Source organism: Kogia breviceps, chromosome 7, assembly GCF_026419965.1.
Source record: "Kogia breviceps isolate mKogBre1 chromosome 7, mKogBre1 haplotype 1, whole genome shotgun sequence".
In the NCBI taxonomy this organism is placed as follows: Eukaryota; Metazoa; Chordata; class Mammalia; order Artiodactyla; family Physeteridae; genus Kogia; species Kogia breviceps.
The window spans coordinates 80123512-80138772 of NC_081316.1; the positions used below are offsets into that span (position 1 = coordinate 80123512).

Genomic DNA, 15261 nt, shown 5'->3' on the forward strand with positions numbered 1-15261 from the left:
GGAGCAACTGGGCCCGTGAGCCACAATTACTGAGCCTGCGCGTCTGGGGCCTGTGCTCCACAACAAGAGAGGCCGCGATAGGGAGAGGCCCGCGCACCGTGATGAAGAGTGGCCCCCACTTGCCACAACTAGAGAAAGCCCTCACACAGAAATGAAGACCCAACACAGCCATAAATAAATAAATAAATACTTTTTTTTAAAAAAAGGAAAATGTCTATTAAAAAAAAAAGAACAAAATCTCATTTTAGAGCATGATGGTACCACAAGAGAAGGCAGAAGGGATGAGTGAAGACATGAAGCCTGTATTAAGAGGCATTTGTTCATTCATTTGCCCAACCAGCATCTTCTGAGTAGTGACCATGTGGCATGTCCTATGCTGGTATCTGAGGACACAGAGATTAATCAGACATATTGAAAGCACCTGGGTGAGTCAGATATATGCAGAAAAGTCAGTCCCTGAAGGCAAGAACCACTGTCCTATGTGGAGGAAAGGGCTATGGCTCGATCCCAAAGACAGATCCCAGAAACACTTTCTCCAATCCTCTCAACCCCACACTGCCTGAGACCTCACTGAGTTTTCCACTCTGAACTAATCAGGGAACTTGCTCACCACCCAGAGATATCAGAAGACTTGTGAAGGGACATACAGGAAAAAACCTCACCGATACAGGCTTGAATCCCATCTCTGCCACTTACTCACCACATCACTTTAAGCCTGTAAAATGCAGACTACCTCACAGTTACAATGTGGAGACAATGAGATCATGTAAGGCACGGTCCCTCACAGTATCTGTATGTAGAAGGTGCTTCAGGAATGTTTGACTGTTCTGAACCTGGGTCGCTTGACAAGAGGGGTCACACTGTGGAAAATGATGTATCCTGAGTGAACCAGCTCTGAATCCCAGCAGCTTCTAAGCCCCTCGTCCTCAAGATGCAGGGCTGCTAGGTGAAAGAGGGCCTGGTTCTTACCCGATCATGCCATGCTGCTGAGGTGCACGCCTACCTGACCTACACCCGGGAGGGTCTGATGCTGCTGGGCACTGAGGGCAGAAGAGGACAAGCTGGGTAACAACTGCTACTATTGAAATGTTCATACAGCATTATGGTTTACAAAGCCTTCTTTACATCCAGTATCTTATTTGAGCCTTACACCAACCGTCAAAGGGATGTATTACCGGTATCGCTATCTCATAGATGAAGAAACTATTCTCTAGACATCTCCCTACTTGATGTCTCCCAAACTTGCCCTTTTCTTTTTTTTGCCTCCTGCCTTTACTCATAAAGTTCATCTTTCCTGGAATGCTCCTCCTTCTTTCTTCATTGGTAAACCCTGCTCCCCTTTGAAAACCAAGTTCTAGTTTTACCTGCTTGGCAAGGCCTGCTCCTGACATACCTTCAGTCAGAATTAGGGCCATCTCTGTTTAAAATCCTTCTAGCTCATGATCTTTGGGATAAAATCCAAGTTTCTCAGTATGGCAAGAATCTTGCTTATGCCTGCCTCTCCAACCTCATTTCCAACCTCTCCCTCCCTGCCGCACCATTACCTTCTATGCTCAAAGTAAAACAACCACTGACTCACAGATCCCAAAGGCACATCATACTCATTCCTCCACTTGCTGTACCTTTCTGTTCCCAAGGTTAACTCCTATTCATCTCAAGCATCACCTATTCTGTGTCATCTTTCCTGGCACCCTAGGATGGGTTAAATTCCCTCTTCTGTACTTACAGAGCATGCAGTGCTCATCTCTCATCACAATACCTATTAGGATTGAACACGTGTGTCTTTCTGCCTCACTAATACATGAGCTCTTTGCAGGTAGAAAATTTGTCTTCCTTATTAGTCTTTGCATACCCAACATCTAGCACAGATCAGACACTAAATATATTTAGAGACGGAAGACAGAAATAAGGGGATGGGGAACACGAGGACAAATAAGAGGTGGTGGTGGTCATGGATCCTCAAGTGAATCAGACATTGCATTGGAAACTAATTGTTTCTAATGCCATTAAGTACACTGAATGTGATGCACACGCAGATACAGACATGCACTGAGAGACCAGCATAAATATAGATACATACAGACAAACAAACACAAACCCCAGTTAGGTCTGAAGACAAGCAGGACCTTGGGAGCCAGTGACTGACTCTTCCTTAGACAGGAAGATCCAGAAGCTTACTTAATACCTGAAGCAAATCTTTTCTCTCTCTGCTGGTTGACCATTTCTGGCCGTAGATGACCCTTGCATTCTGCCTACCACTTTGTAGGGCCCAGATCCTGCCTCGACTACCAGCAGCTTTGGACTCCTGATTATACTTCCTGGCTCTGTTTTTGCCCCCAGGTCCTGCACACTGTACTGCACTGTAACCTTTCGCTCCTAATCTTCTCCTTGATCTTTGTTCTGGCTCATGGGCCTTCTCTCAGCTCCTACTTCCTTGGCTCAGTGTTCCTCCCCTCCTCTATTTCTTATGCACACAGACACATCTAAATACAGAAAGGCACAAAATGATGTATACACCCACACAAAGAAACAAATGCAAAGGCACATATAGACATATACACATATATAGACACACACACATACAGAAGCCTTAAAAGTACAACTAATCCCTGCCATTAACAGGACTGCCATCCAGAATAGACAAAGCAGACTCACCAACAAAGAGGGGAGGAAGGAAAACAACAGTCTGTTTAGCGAGAAAGAATTTCCCTATCTGTCAAAGCAAACCACCGTATGGGTTTTCCTGGAAACATGAGTGGAACCATCTGGGGGAGCTGCTGCTTCACCCTGTATCTGGCTAAGGCACTAGGACAGATTGCAAACGATGCTTACTCCCTCTGATGTGTAGCTCAGTTTGTCTAGCAACTGGTACCCTTCCCTGAGTGCTGGCTGACAATGTGTCTTCTGCTATACCAGCACATGTTAGATTACCTCACCCCTATTCCTCTTGAAACTCCCACAGTCTCCTGTGCACACCACCATTACAGCCCTGAAGATGTGCTGTTGTCATTGCCAGTTTACATATCTGCCTCTCACTAGCCTAAGGGCTTATGAATGGCAAAGAGTGTCTTATTTTCATCTCTACTCTATTCTACAGATGAGGAAAGTGAGCCTCGGAATTACTTGGCCTTATAGCTAAGAAACTCACAAAATGCCAGGAAGCCCTCCTAGAAGTTAGGGCTGGATGCCTGAGGAAGGCCACAGAACTTGGACTCAGTGGGATTGCAGCCTGGAAGCTATGAGGCACCCCTGGTGAGTGGATGCTACAGCCATCCATAATTAAGTATTTACAAGGAAAAACGGGGATAGGTCATTTCCCTAGCCTAAAGAGCACGTTTTACCTGAAGGATGATCTCTCATGGTATCAGTCATCTCTGTTCTGTCCAAAGGGTCTGAGGAGACTTCAATCTGTGCTTTATCTGAATTAAGGGCAGGGGGTCAGAATGTTCCACAAGGCAGGAGATAAGATGGTGACTGCACCAAGAGATAGGCAGGGAGCTAGAAGGTAAAAAAACAGCAAAGTGCCTCCAAACTGTAACAGTCCTTTAGGTCAAAGAAGAGTTATTGGAACAGCAGAAATGTATACATCGAAACCCATGCTGAGGTTATTTGAATAATTGTGTGCAAGTTTTTTCTGCCCTACTTTTCACACAGTAAACTTAAAAAAGCAAAACAGGGCTTCCCTGGTGGCGCAGTGGTTGAGAGTCCGCCTGCCGATGCAGGGACACGGGTTTGTGCCCCGTTCCGGGAAGATCCCACATGCTGTGGACCGGCTAGGCCCATGAGCCATGGCCACTGAGCCTGTGCATCCGGAGCCTGTGCTCCGCAACAGGAGAGGCCACAACAGTGAGAGGCCCGCGTACCGCAAAAAAAAAACCAGCAAAACAAAACAAAACTCTAGGCTGTCAAAGCTGTTCAAAGAGGAAACAAGGAAAATCTATGTTCAGGGACCAAGGGGAGAACTCTGCTTCTGAGGGGCCAGCATGGTAGCAGCACTAGATATCAGAGGAAAGCCCTGAGCACAAGGCAAACCCAGGAAAAATAAAACTAGGGCTAATTAGCCAGCTGCCTTTGATATCTCCCCTCATGGAGCTCCATATGATAAGGGTCAAGAATTGGATTCAGGTCCCTGGTGTGTGGGTGAGAGAGAATTACCACCTGGCTCTCCATTAGCTTCCCCAGAAGTGACAACTATAAAAAAAGAGAAAGAAGGGAGGGAGGGAGGGAGGGGCAAAGAAAGGAAGGAAGGGAGGGAGGGAGGAGGGAAGGAAGGGAGGGAGGGAGGAGGGAAGGAAGGGAGGGAGGGAGGAGGGAAGAGGGGGGTGAAAGAAATTCTCCCAAAGGCTGTTCAGTCTGGTGTCCTCAAAAGCCATCTACACCTGCCCAGAAACAGAGGGAACCTAGCTGTCAGCTAGCTAACCAGGGATCTCTGCTTCCAGAAACCATGGTAATTCAGACTTAGAAGCACCTCTTCATATCTGTGAAAGTAAGGAGTGGGGGAAATGGAGATAGAAGTCAACATGGTTTTCAATGTGTTTTCTACAGAGCACTAGGGATTCTTATGGATTGGGCTACAGAAAGGCAAGTGGAAAGTGATCACTACTCCAACCAATGTAGTGACACTTATTTTTTTAACATCTTCATTGAGATATAACGCACATACCATCTGAGTGTACAGCTCAAGGGTTTTTAGCATAATCACAGAGGTGTACAATCTCAAGTCTGAAACATTTTCATCAGCCTGAAGCAGATGTGAGTTGCAATAACCCAACAAAATGGATAACTGTGAGCTAATTCAGTCTCAGTTTCCTTATCAGTTATATGGAAAAATTACTATGTACCCCACAGTAGACGTTTCTTGTAAAGATGACATGAGCGATTGTATATAGAAGCACCCAGCACAGGCCTAGCGCATTACAGGCGGGTAGGAGTAGAAGTAGTAAGTAATACTACTACTGGGAACTAAGCCACAGGCTGGGGACTCTCTATGCACAAGTTCATTTCATCTGTGCCATAACCTTTCAAGGTAAGGATTACTGTCCCCATTCGACAGTGAGGAAACGAAGCTCACAGAGTTTAACAAACTTCCCAAGGTCGTACAACTATTCACTGTACGCCTAAAACGCTCGTCTTTCTTGCTCCAATGCCTGTGCATGCCTTTGCTCAGTCACACAGCCTTTCAGCAGTCTCAGCGTCTTTTCCTTTCTTCAACACCCCTCTAGTATGTTTTTCTCTGTCCTTCCTAATATTTTAACTATAGTGATTTTACCTCCATCCAGATTCTGTATATGATTCATAGCACAGGGTAGAGGGATAAGGGAAGAGGTCACAGAGGAGGTCAGACACACACATCATACACAAACGTCTGGAGCCCAGACCCTACCAACTTCTAGAAACAGCCCACCATTGACTCAGCTGCTATCCTGGCCAGGAACTCACAAGTCAAAAGCACCCTGTCCCCCATACCATTGACCAGCCAACTCTATACTCTTGCTCTGCCCTAGTGAAACAATTTAAGGAGCACACAGAGATAAGATAGGATCTTTGCTTTCAAATTCAAAAAAATGTAACTCATCACCTTTGTGTGCAACGTCCTGCAACAAGCACTGTGGGAGAAGCAGTGATGAATGAGACCTGGTTCCTGCTCCTGGGAGGCACTCGCAGTCTTGTAGGACAGACAAGGATGAACCCAACTAATTACAATATGGAGCAAAGCAATATGCCAGATGAGGGCTGCATGCCAAGTACTCTGGAGCACGGGAGAGGAAGGATTACTTCCCACTGTAGGGGAACAAACAAGATTTCTTGGAGGCAACATTTAATCTAGGGCCAGTAGTTCTCAACCAGGAGCAATTCTATTCCCCAAGGAGACTGACAAGTGGCAATAAAAAAAGTTTGGTTGTCACAACTTGGGTGGTGTGGGGCGTGAGGTGGCTGCTATTAGCATCTAGTGTAGAAAGGCTAGGGATGGTGCTAAACATCCTACAATCTGGCCCAAAACGTCAGCAGTGCTGAGGCTGAGAAACCCTGATTAGGCCTTGGAGGACAAGTAGAATTTTTACAGGCAAAAAATGGGAAACAGAGTGAAGCCAGGATGAGGGTTTATCTGGAGCAAAGGCACAGTGATGAGATATTAAGAGCATGTTTGAGATGGCTGCAGGATAGAGTAAGGGAATGCAGGGTAACAAGAACTAGTCAGGCGAGCTAAAGTCAGACTGCAGGAACCCTGACAGGCAGGTCAGAGTTTAGATTAGTTTAGTAAGTGAAGGTAAGCCACTCTTACAGTTTCATCATCTCTAAAACAGAGTTAATAACACCAAGTTCACAGAGTGGTTGAGAAGTAAATGAAACTGCATATATACTCAGCTGGCACAGGACTTATTACATGGTAGGAATGTTACTTTTCCACCTCACTCCCTTTACAAGGTAGGACTAACGATCAGAGTCGTGCTTTAGCAATTCCAGTATTAGTGCAAAAAGACAAACTTATAGGCAACAATACAATCAAAATCATTGGGGTACAAAGCAAGACATTCTAAGTGCTAAACGAGTGATGTAGACTGTGCTACAGGAGTTAGTACTGAGATGAGAGAGATCAGTGGGGAAAGAAAGCCAGGCAAGGCTCATGAAAAGTGAAGCTGGGACACTCCAGAGGACACCTAAGACCAATACAGACAGAGCCAGGGGTTGGAGGGAGGGATATAAAAAGTTAATTCCCAGAAAGGATAACTATCTGAGCAAAGAAAGGCACCTGGGAGAAACATGGAATGACTATGACCCAAAGAAGGAGAAGAGTCAGATCAGAGTGGTAGGAGGTATGTCTAGAGAGACTTACAGGCTAAGGTCAGGGAATTCCCTGGTGGTCCAGTGGTTAGGACTTGGCACTTTCACGGCTATGGCCTGGCTTCAATACCTGGCCAGGGAACTAAGATCCCACAGGCTGCACAGCGTGGCCAAAGGGGGGGAAAAAAAGGCTAAGGCCAGATTTGAAGGGATGGCGTGCCAGGCACAGGAAGTCTGATGGAATAAGAGAAGGAAATTAAAATGTAACTTAGGAAGATCACTGGCAGCATGTACATGTGCTGGTGAAGGAGAAACTAGAGGCAAGGGAATACTGAGGGGTGTCTACAGCTATCTGGATACAAAGAAATGAAGCCACAAGCCTCAGGAGGGAATAACAATCATTGTTAGTCATGATGATAACTTCTGAGCATAATGCAGCTACTTATCTTCGTCCAAATTAACCCATGCTGGCCAAAGCAATGGCTACGTGTGCGAAGCTCTTAGGGCCCTATATACTGCCCCTCCAGCCCAATTCCTACTGGCCCTCCGGCTATTGCAAGTGGAACTGCCGGCTGCACCCCATAGGGTTGTTTCCCCAGACCTGATTCCACCTGGTGCCAGAGTCCATCCTTCCTCAACCCTCACAGCCTCCCAGGACCTAGCATGCTTCTTGGTGGAACAATTTTAAAAAGGTAAAAAACAAGTCAACTTTCACCATGCTAAATAAAGTCAAGCAGATCTGATGACACTACTGTAGCATGGCCTTGTTCAAAATCCTCTAGGCTTCCATATGGGTAGGGGAAAATCAGAAGTTCTCACCTAGACCTTTTTTAAAATAAAGGCATAGGCAGGAGGCTCAGTGAGCTAACAGAGAAGTTGTGGCCCCTAGAAACGTGTGACCCTGCTCTATCACGTGCCATTTCCCTTAACATCAGCTACTCGGGTGAAGACAGAACTACCTCCTGCAGGGTCCTGGCCCTAGCCGTGTCAGCCAAGCTGCTGGGGGTGGCTCCCAAAGCTGATCACTGTGGTGCCCTGGGATGACGAGAGAGCTGATTTGGAATTCTTGCGATGAAAGCCAGCCCTCACTATCTGTACCATCAAGCTGAGGGAGGAAAAAACATGAATTTAGAACCTATTATGTACCAGCCCTTGTACTTGGGGCTTTGAATACATTAAATTCTTACAACAACCCTGCAAAGAGTTACCCTCCTCAAATAGCTAAATAATTGAGGCTCAGAGAGGTAAAGTTATTTGCCTATATGTCACATAGCCAGTAAGTGGCAAAGCCAGGTTTTGAACACAGGCCTATCTCTACCAAAATGTAGGTTCTTTCTGATAATAATAACAACAAAAACTAACTTTTATTGAGCCTGGTCTATATGCCAGGCATTGTACTAAGTGCTTTATATGCATTATTTCATTTAATCTTCACATCAACTTCATGAGGTACCTACTATTATCACTCCACTTTTTTTTTTTAACATCTTTACTGGAGTATAATTGCTTTACAATGGTGTGTTAGTTTCCGCTGTATAACAAAGTGAGTCAGCTATATATATACATATATCCCCATATCCCCTCCCTCTTGTGTCTTCCTCCCACCCTCCCTATCCCAACCCTCTAGGTGGTCACAAAGCACAAGCTGATCTCCCTGTGCTATGCGGCTGCTTCCCACTAGCTATCTGTTTAACATTAGGTAGAGTATATATGTCAATGCCACTCTCTCACTTCTTCCCAGCTTACCCTTCCCCCTCCCACTGTCCTCAAGTCCATTCTCTACGTCTGCATCTTTATTCTTGTCCTGCCCCTAGGTTCTTCAGCACCATGATTTGTTTTGTTTTTTAGATTCCATAGATATGTGTCAGCATACGGTATTTGTTTTTCTCTTTCTGACTTACTTCACTCTGTATGACAGACCCTAGGTCCATCCACCTCACTACAAATAACTCAATTTCGTCTCTTTGTATGGCTGAGTAATATTCCATTGTATATATGTACCACATCTTCTTTATCCATTCATCTGTCAGTGGACATTTTGGTTGGTTCCATGTCCTGGCTATTGTAAATAGTGCTGCAATGAACATTGTGGTACATGACTCTTTTTGAATTATGGTTTTCTCAGGGATCTTGCTGTGATTTATGTCATAGAGTGTTCTGCCTATGTTTTCCTCTAAGAGTTTGATAGTGTCTGGCTTTACATTTAGGTCTTTAATCCATTTTGAGTTTATTTTTGTGTATGGTGTTAGGGAGTGTTCTAATTTCATTCTTTTACATGTAGCTGTCCAATTTTCCCAGCGCCTCTTACTGAAGAGGCTGTCTTTTCTCCATTGTATATTCTTGCCTCCTTTATCAAAAATAAGTTGACCATATGTGTGTGGGTTTATCTCTGGGCTTTCTATCCTGTTCCATTGATCTATATTTCTGTTTTTGTGCCAGTACCATACTGTCTTCATTACTGTAGCTTTGTACCATAGTCTGAAGTATAGTACATATAGAAGTATGTACTATAGTCTGATTCCTCCAGCCCTGGTTTTCTTTCTCAAGATTGCTTTGGCTATTCAGGGTCTTTTGTGTTTCCCAACAAACTGTGAAATTTTTTGTTCTAGTTCTGTGAAAAATGCCAGTGGTAGTTTGATAGGGATTGCACTGAATCTGTAGATTGCTTTGGGTAGAATAGTCATTTTCACAATGTTGATTCTTCCAATCCAAGAACATGGTATAGCTCTCCATCTGTTTGTATCATCTTTAATTTCTTTCATCAGTGTCTTACAGTGTTCTGCATACAGGTCTTTTGTCTCCTTAGGAAGGTTTATTCCTAGGTATTTTATTCTTTTTGTTGCAATGGTAAATAGGTATCACTCCACTTCTAATGAGGAAACTGAGGCTTAAAGAGATTAAGTAACTTCTCAAAGTTTCCACAGCTGGTAAAGGGAGAGCCAGGTTTACACCTGGGTCTGTGTGACTCTGCAGCACAAGCTTTTAACCCTGTGCTATATTCTACACCAGACACCACAGACACTAACAGAAGGTTAAGTATATTTTTCAGCTCCCCAGGCTCATACTAACGTACCCATCTCCACCCCACAAAATGTGTGATCGCCCCCTTGCATAAGACTCCCGTCTCGGGCTTCCCTGGTGGCGCAGTGGTTCAGAGTCCGCCTGCCGGTGCAGGGGACTCGGGTTCGTGCCCCGGTCCGGGAGAATCCCGCATGCCGCGGAGCGGCTGGGCCCGTGAGTCATGGCCTCTGAGCCTGCGCATCCGGAGCCTGTACCCCGCAACGGGAGAGGCCGCAACAGTGAGAGGCCCGCGTAACGCAAAAAAAAAAAAAAAAAAAAAAAAAAAGACTCCCGTCTCAGCCTGACAACATGCTTGCTACAGTGATATTGGTCAGTCATTCCACACACGAACATTAAAATACAATTGTCAGGGACTTCCCTGGTGGCGCAGTGGTTAAAAATCTGCCTGCCAGCGCAGGGTACACGGGTTCGAGCCCTGGTCCGGGAAGATCCCACATGCCGCGAAGCAGCTAAGTCCATATGCCACAGCTACTGAGCCTGCACTCGAGAGCCCGTGAGCCACAACTACTGAAGCCCGTGTGCCTAGAGCCTGTGCTCCGCAACAAGAGAAGCCACCACAATGAGAAGCCCGTGCACCACAACGAAGAGTAGCCCCCGCTCGCCACGACTAGAGAAAACCCACGTGCAGCAATGAAGACCCAATGCAGCCAAAAATTAATTAATTAATTTTAAAAAATATATACAATCGTCAGATGTACGTAGCTTTCCTGGAAATATAGAGGAAACAGAAAGGTGGCAATAATTAGCATTCACTGAGCCTGAATTGTGTGTCAATGCTATGCTGGGAACATTTTTCTTAATTAACATATGATGAAATTAACTGTGGTGGAGGGCACAGGGGGAATATGGTCCTATGAGTTTTAGTACCTATGTAGATTCTTTTTTTTTTTTTTTTTTTTTTTTTTTTCCGGTACGCGGGCCTCTCACTGTTGTGGCCTCTCCCGTTGTGGAGCACAGGCTCCATACGCGCAGGCTCAGCTGCCATGGCTCACGGGCCCAGCTGCTCCGCAGCATGTGGGATCTTCCCAGACCGGGGCACGAACCCATAATCCCCTGCATGGGCAGGCGGACTCTCAACCACTGCGCCACCTGGGAAGCCCCCTATGTAGATTCTTATAACTGCTCCACAATCCAGACATGGGACAGTTCCATTACCAAAAAGAACCCCCTCATGCTGCCCCTTTGTAATCAAACCCTCCCCACACCCCTAACCCCTGGTAACCACTGATCTGGCCTCCATCCCTATAGATTTGCCTTTCTTAGAATGTCATTAGATGTTATCATATAGTATGTAACTATCTGAGATGGTTTCCTGCACTCAGAACAACACCTTTGAGACTCATCTATGCTGTGTACATCAACAGTTCATTCCTCTTATTGCTGAGTAGTTTTCCATAGTTTGTTTTATCCATTCACACACTAAAGGACATCTGATTTTTGTCCAGTTTTTGGTGATAATGAGTAAAGCTGCTATAAACATTTGTGTACAGGTTTTAATACGAATATAAATTTTCATTTATCTATAGAGAGAAATACCTAGAAGTAGAACTGCTATGTATTAAATTGTGTTCAGCTTTATAAGAAACTCTGTAAGAGTTCTAGTGGCTCTTCCTCCTCACATGGTACTTGGTTTTGACTACTTTTTAATTTTACCCATCCAAATAGGTGTATAGTAATATCTCATTGTGGGTTGGGTTTTTTTTGTTTTTGTTTTTGTTTTTGGCTGCACCAGGTCTTAGTTGCAGCATGCAGGATCTTTAGTTGTGGCATGCAAACTTTTAGTTGAGGTATGCATGAGGGATCAAACCCAGGCCCCCTGCATTGGGAGCACAGAGTCTTACCCACTGGACTACCAAGGAAGTCCCTCAATGTGGTTTTAATTTGTAAGTCCCTAATAGCTAATGATATTGAGCATTTTTTCATATGCTTATTTGCCATGCATATATCTTCTCTGATGAAGTGTCTGCTCAAATCTTGTCTCATTTTTTATTGAGTTGCTTGTTTTCTATTGCTGAGTTTTGAGAGTTCTTTATTTGGACTGGGAACTTTTAACAGCACTTTTCTCACTTAATCCTGATAGCAACACTGCAACAGTAGGAATCATTAACCACCATTTTACCCTGAGAAAACCAAAGGGAAGTCACTAAACTACTATAACCTGATCACAGTTCTGCCTAATTTCAAAGTTTACTTATCACTTAATCACCTATGACATATGTATTACTAGAATGCAAGCTCTATTAAAGCAGGAATCTTATCTGTTTTGTTCATCATGGAATCTATAGCCCTACAACAGTGGCTCACACATATCAGGTATTCAATAAGAATTTGTTTAATGGCTGAACAAATGTGGTTTATTTTCTACATAGGCTCCACAGAAGAAAATAAAACTGCTCTCAAACTGTCTGGTCCAGTCAAGGGGACAGTGGTTGTAGGAAGGCTCTTGTCTGCCCACCTCAGGCTATCAGGACAGGCTGAAGTGCCATCCCACTGCTGCAAATCCTTTGCCCAGAGGCAGTATCCCTACCAGAGGTCTCAATAGAACACAGCTCATGAATTCCCACACTGCCAGGCTGGTAGAACTCCCTGTCAGCTTTGCAAGGAGGACACCAGCACCAATAGTGCCATCTTGCTCATCTGAAGGGCCCACAATCCATAGCCTCTGCTACCTAGGACAAAAGCAAGCAAAGATGACACTTGAGAAGTCAAATTGGCTTCTCCCCACACAAATGACTATATATTTTCTATAAAATGGCTGCTGGGTCTCAGTTTACCAAAAGTCTAATTTCATAGCTTACAGCAGAAATAGAAAGATCAGAAATGAGAATGAATCAAAGAAGAGACGGAAAACTATAAAAAGAAATCACAACAATGCATACAGGAATGTAAGCACTGGGGTAACAGTGCAAGAGGCCCTGAAGACATGCTTTGAATAATCCAAAGAAAGTAACAATCTGTTCACAGTAATCTGTAAGAAGGAAAGCTTACTTCGAAAATGGCTAAAATTTTTAAATATCTAGAAATGAGGTTATAGTTCATTTATCTGAAAAACTTACTGATATGAGGCTGAATAAATGAGGCCTTAATAGAGTATCCCAGCAGACTTCTACTAGGGTCCTTGGGTAATCAGCAATTCTTTTAAGTGGGACATAAAAATCTCAGGTCCTTGATGGCCAGCACAACCAGGGTTTCATCTCTGGTGTCTCAACATCCATAATCAAATATTCCAAGCTCTGAGCTGCCCACCCAATGGTCTAGTTGGATCATGAACTCCATATATGTTGAGACTGACTTAAACACACACACTTTGCTACCATGACTTTCTCTTTCAAAGAGAAAGTAGCTTGTGAATGATCATGAGACCCCAGACTGGCAGGCCCCTCTGCCCACCAGAGGCCCAGACTGTAGGGAGAGCAGCTGAGGCCAAGGCAGAAGCTACACTGAAAAAGAACAGCTTACCACTGGCACAGGGAAAAGCAGGGTGACAGCTTTTGTGTTATTTTAGAACAGTTTGTGCTGATGAGCTTTTTGTTGTGGTACATTCCTCTAAAAAGAACATTTTCTTCCTCCCCTCATTGACAAAGTAATTCAGCATAAAGTGAAAAAAGAAGGAGGAGCAGATGACAAAGATATCCAGGAATTTGTGGATCTTGGATCGTATCACCTTCTTGACTGTGGTGCCACGCGTCTCCCAGTCCTGTGGTCAGGAAACCTCTAGGCCTCCCTCACCACCAGAAACATGGCTCTATTCCCAGCACAGACAAATAAAATGTGGGTCCTTTGAGGGCCAGTGACACATCTAGATGTGACCAAAAGTTCAGATACTTTCATCATGGCTGTTGGCCTTGCTTAAGAACCTACAGCTGCCAGGTTCAGCAAGTATACATAACTCAGCCTGGTTGCCTGGGCCCCCTTTCCTTGCCAGGCTTTTGTCCTGCAGTTTTCTCCCGCAGTCACTCTGTGTGACCAAACCTACCCTCCACGCTTCTTACTACCTCCACATCTTTGCTCACACTGCTTCCTGCCGCTCAGGCTGCCCCACCCCTTCCGCTCTCTCCCAATTCTACGTTTCCTCCAGGAAGTCTATTTTTCTCCTCTTATAAGTTCCTTAGACATTATCTAGTTCATCCTGATACAAGGATCCCCTCTGCTGACCAATCAGTGGAGTGCTGTGTTCTACCCTCCCATCTTCAGCGACAGGGAGTTCACTACCTACCTACCAAGGAAGCCTCTTCTATGACGGGATAGCGCTGTGAGGTGATGCTTTATTCCAGAAGAATATGCCTATATTTTACTTTCCCCACAGTGGTCCTGGTTCTGCCCTTAGCATAAGAGAAACAATACTGCAGTACTTAACAGCATAGGCTTTGAAATCAGATCGGTTCTCCTACCCAGTGTGTCCTTGAACAAAATGCTTAACCTTTCCAAAGTTACAGTCCTTGATGGTAATACCAACTTCCTAAGGCTATTAACAAAGTTAAAAAAGTAACTATGCAAGGAGTTTAACACTGTGCCTGGCACAGAGTAAGGATTTCATTGTTATCATCGTCATCATTTAAGTCTGATTCTTCTACTTCTATTGCATTTGAAGATAGAAATTGTATTATCTGAATCTTTTCTTTTCCAGGCTAAAGTTTCTTCACTAGACTGTAAATTATATGAGGACAGATGTATCTCTATGTAATTATGTGTATTTGCTGCCACATCCCCACGTCTAGAACAGTGCCTGGCACACATATAACAGACAGTTATAAACACTGAATTGTATTGAATGCTGTCCGTTTCAGAGTTTCCATACCCTTCATTATTCATGTCATTCCTCTCTTTCACTGTTTCAAATGTTTTTCGCAACGTGAAATCCAAAGTTGAATTCACAACTTAAAGGTGGGCTAACCAGAGGAGGAGAGACTAGATTAGCCCCTCCCTCATGATATACACCATATCACCACTAAAGGCTGGCATAACTTGCCAGTTTCACCCCACTGCTGGCTCAAGTGGAGCTTGAAAACAACTGAAACTTTTCAGTCTTTTCACACACGATGACTTTGTGCTCTGGGCTCTGTGGAATTGGAGCTGCAGTCATGCCAAACGGTGAAACAATAGCAGAGCTTTTTCCACCTAGAGATTCCTCTCGCTCTTACTATCTGGACCACTCAACTGGCTCCCAGCAACTGCAGCCTGGAATTCAGAATGATCTTTCTAGGAACCTTTGTTTCTTCCTCACAAATAGAGTATACGCTTCCAAATGGCAAGATCTGACTGTCTTCTGCCTTCTCTTTCATATGCCAGCACAGTGCTGAGCACAGAGTAAGGACAGATGGATGCCCTCCATCTACAGCAGGATTACAGTAAGGATGCAGGGAAACTGTACAGACGAGCCTCAGGGCTCCCTCTCCT

At 44.5% G+C, this 15261-nt stretch overlaps 1 protein-coding gene across 6 annotated transcripts in view; it reads right to left on the bottom strand.

The window, feature by feature from the left end:
• Positions 1 to 15261, bottom strand: part of STIM1 (stromal interaction molecule 1) — a 220023-nt gene that overhangs the window by 80438 nt on the left and 124324 nt on the right. The window lies entirely within an intron of this gene.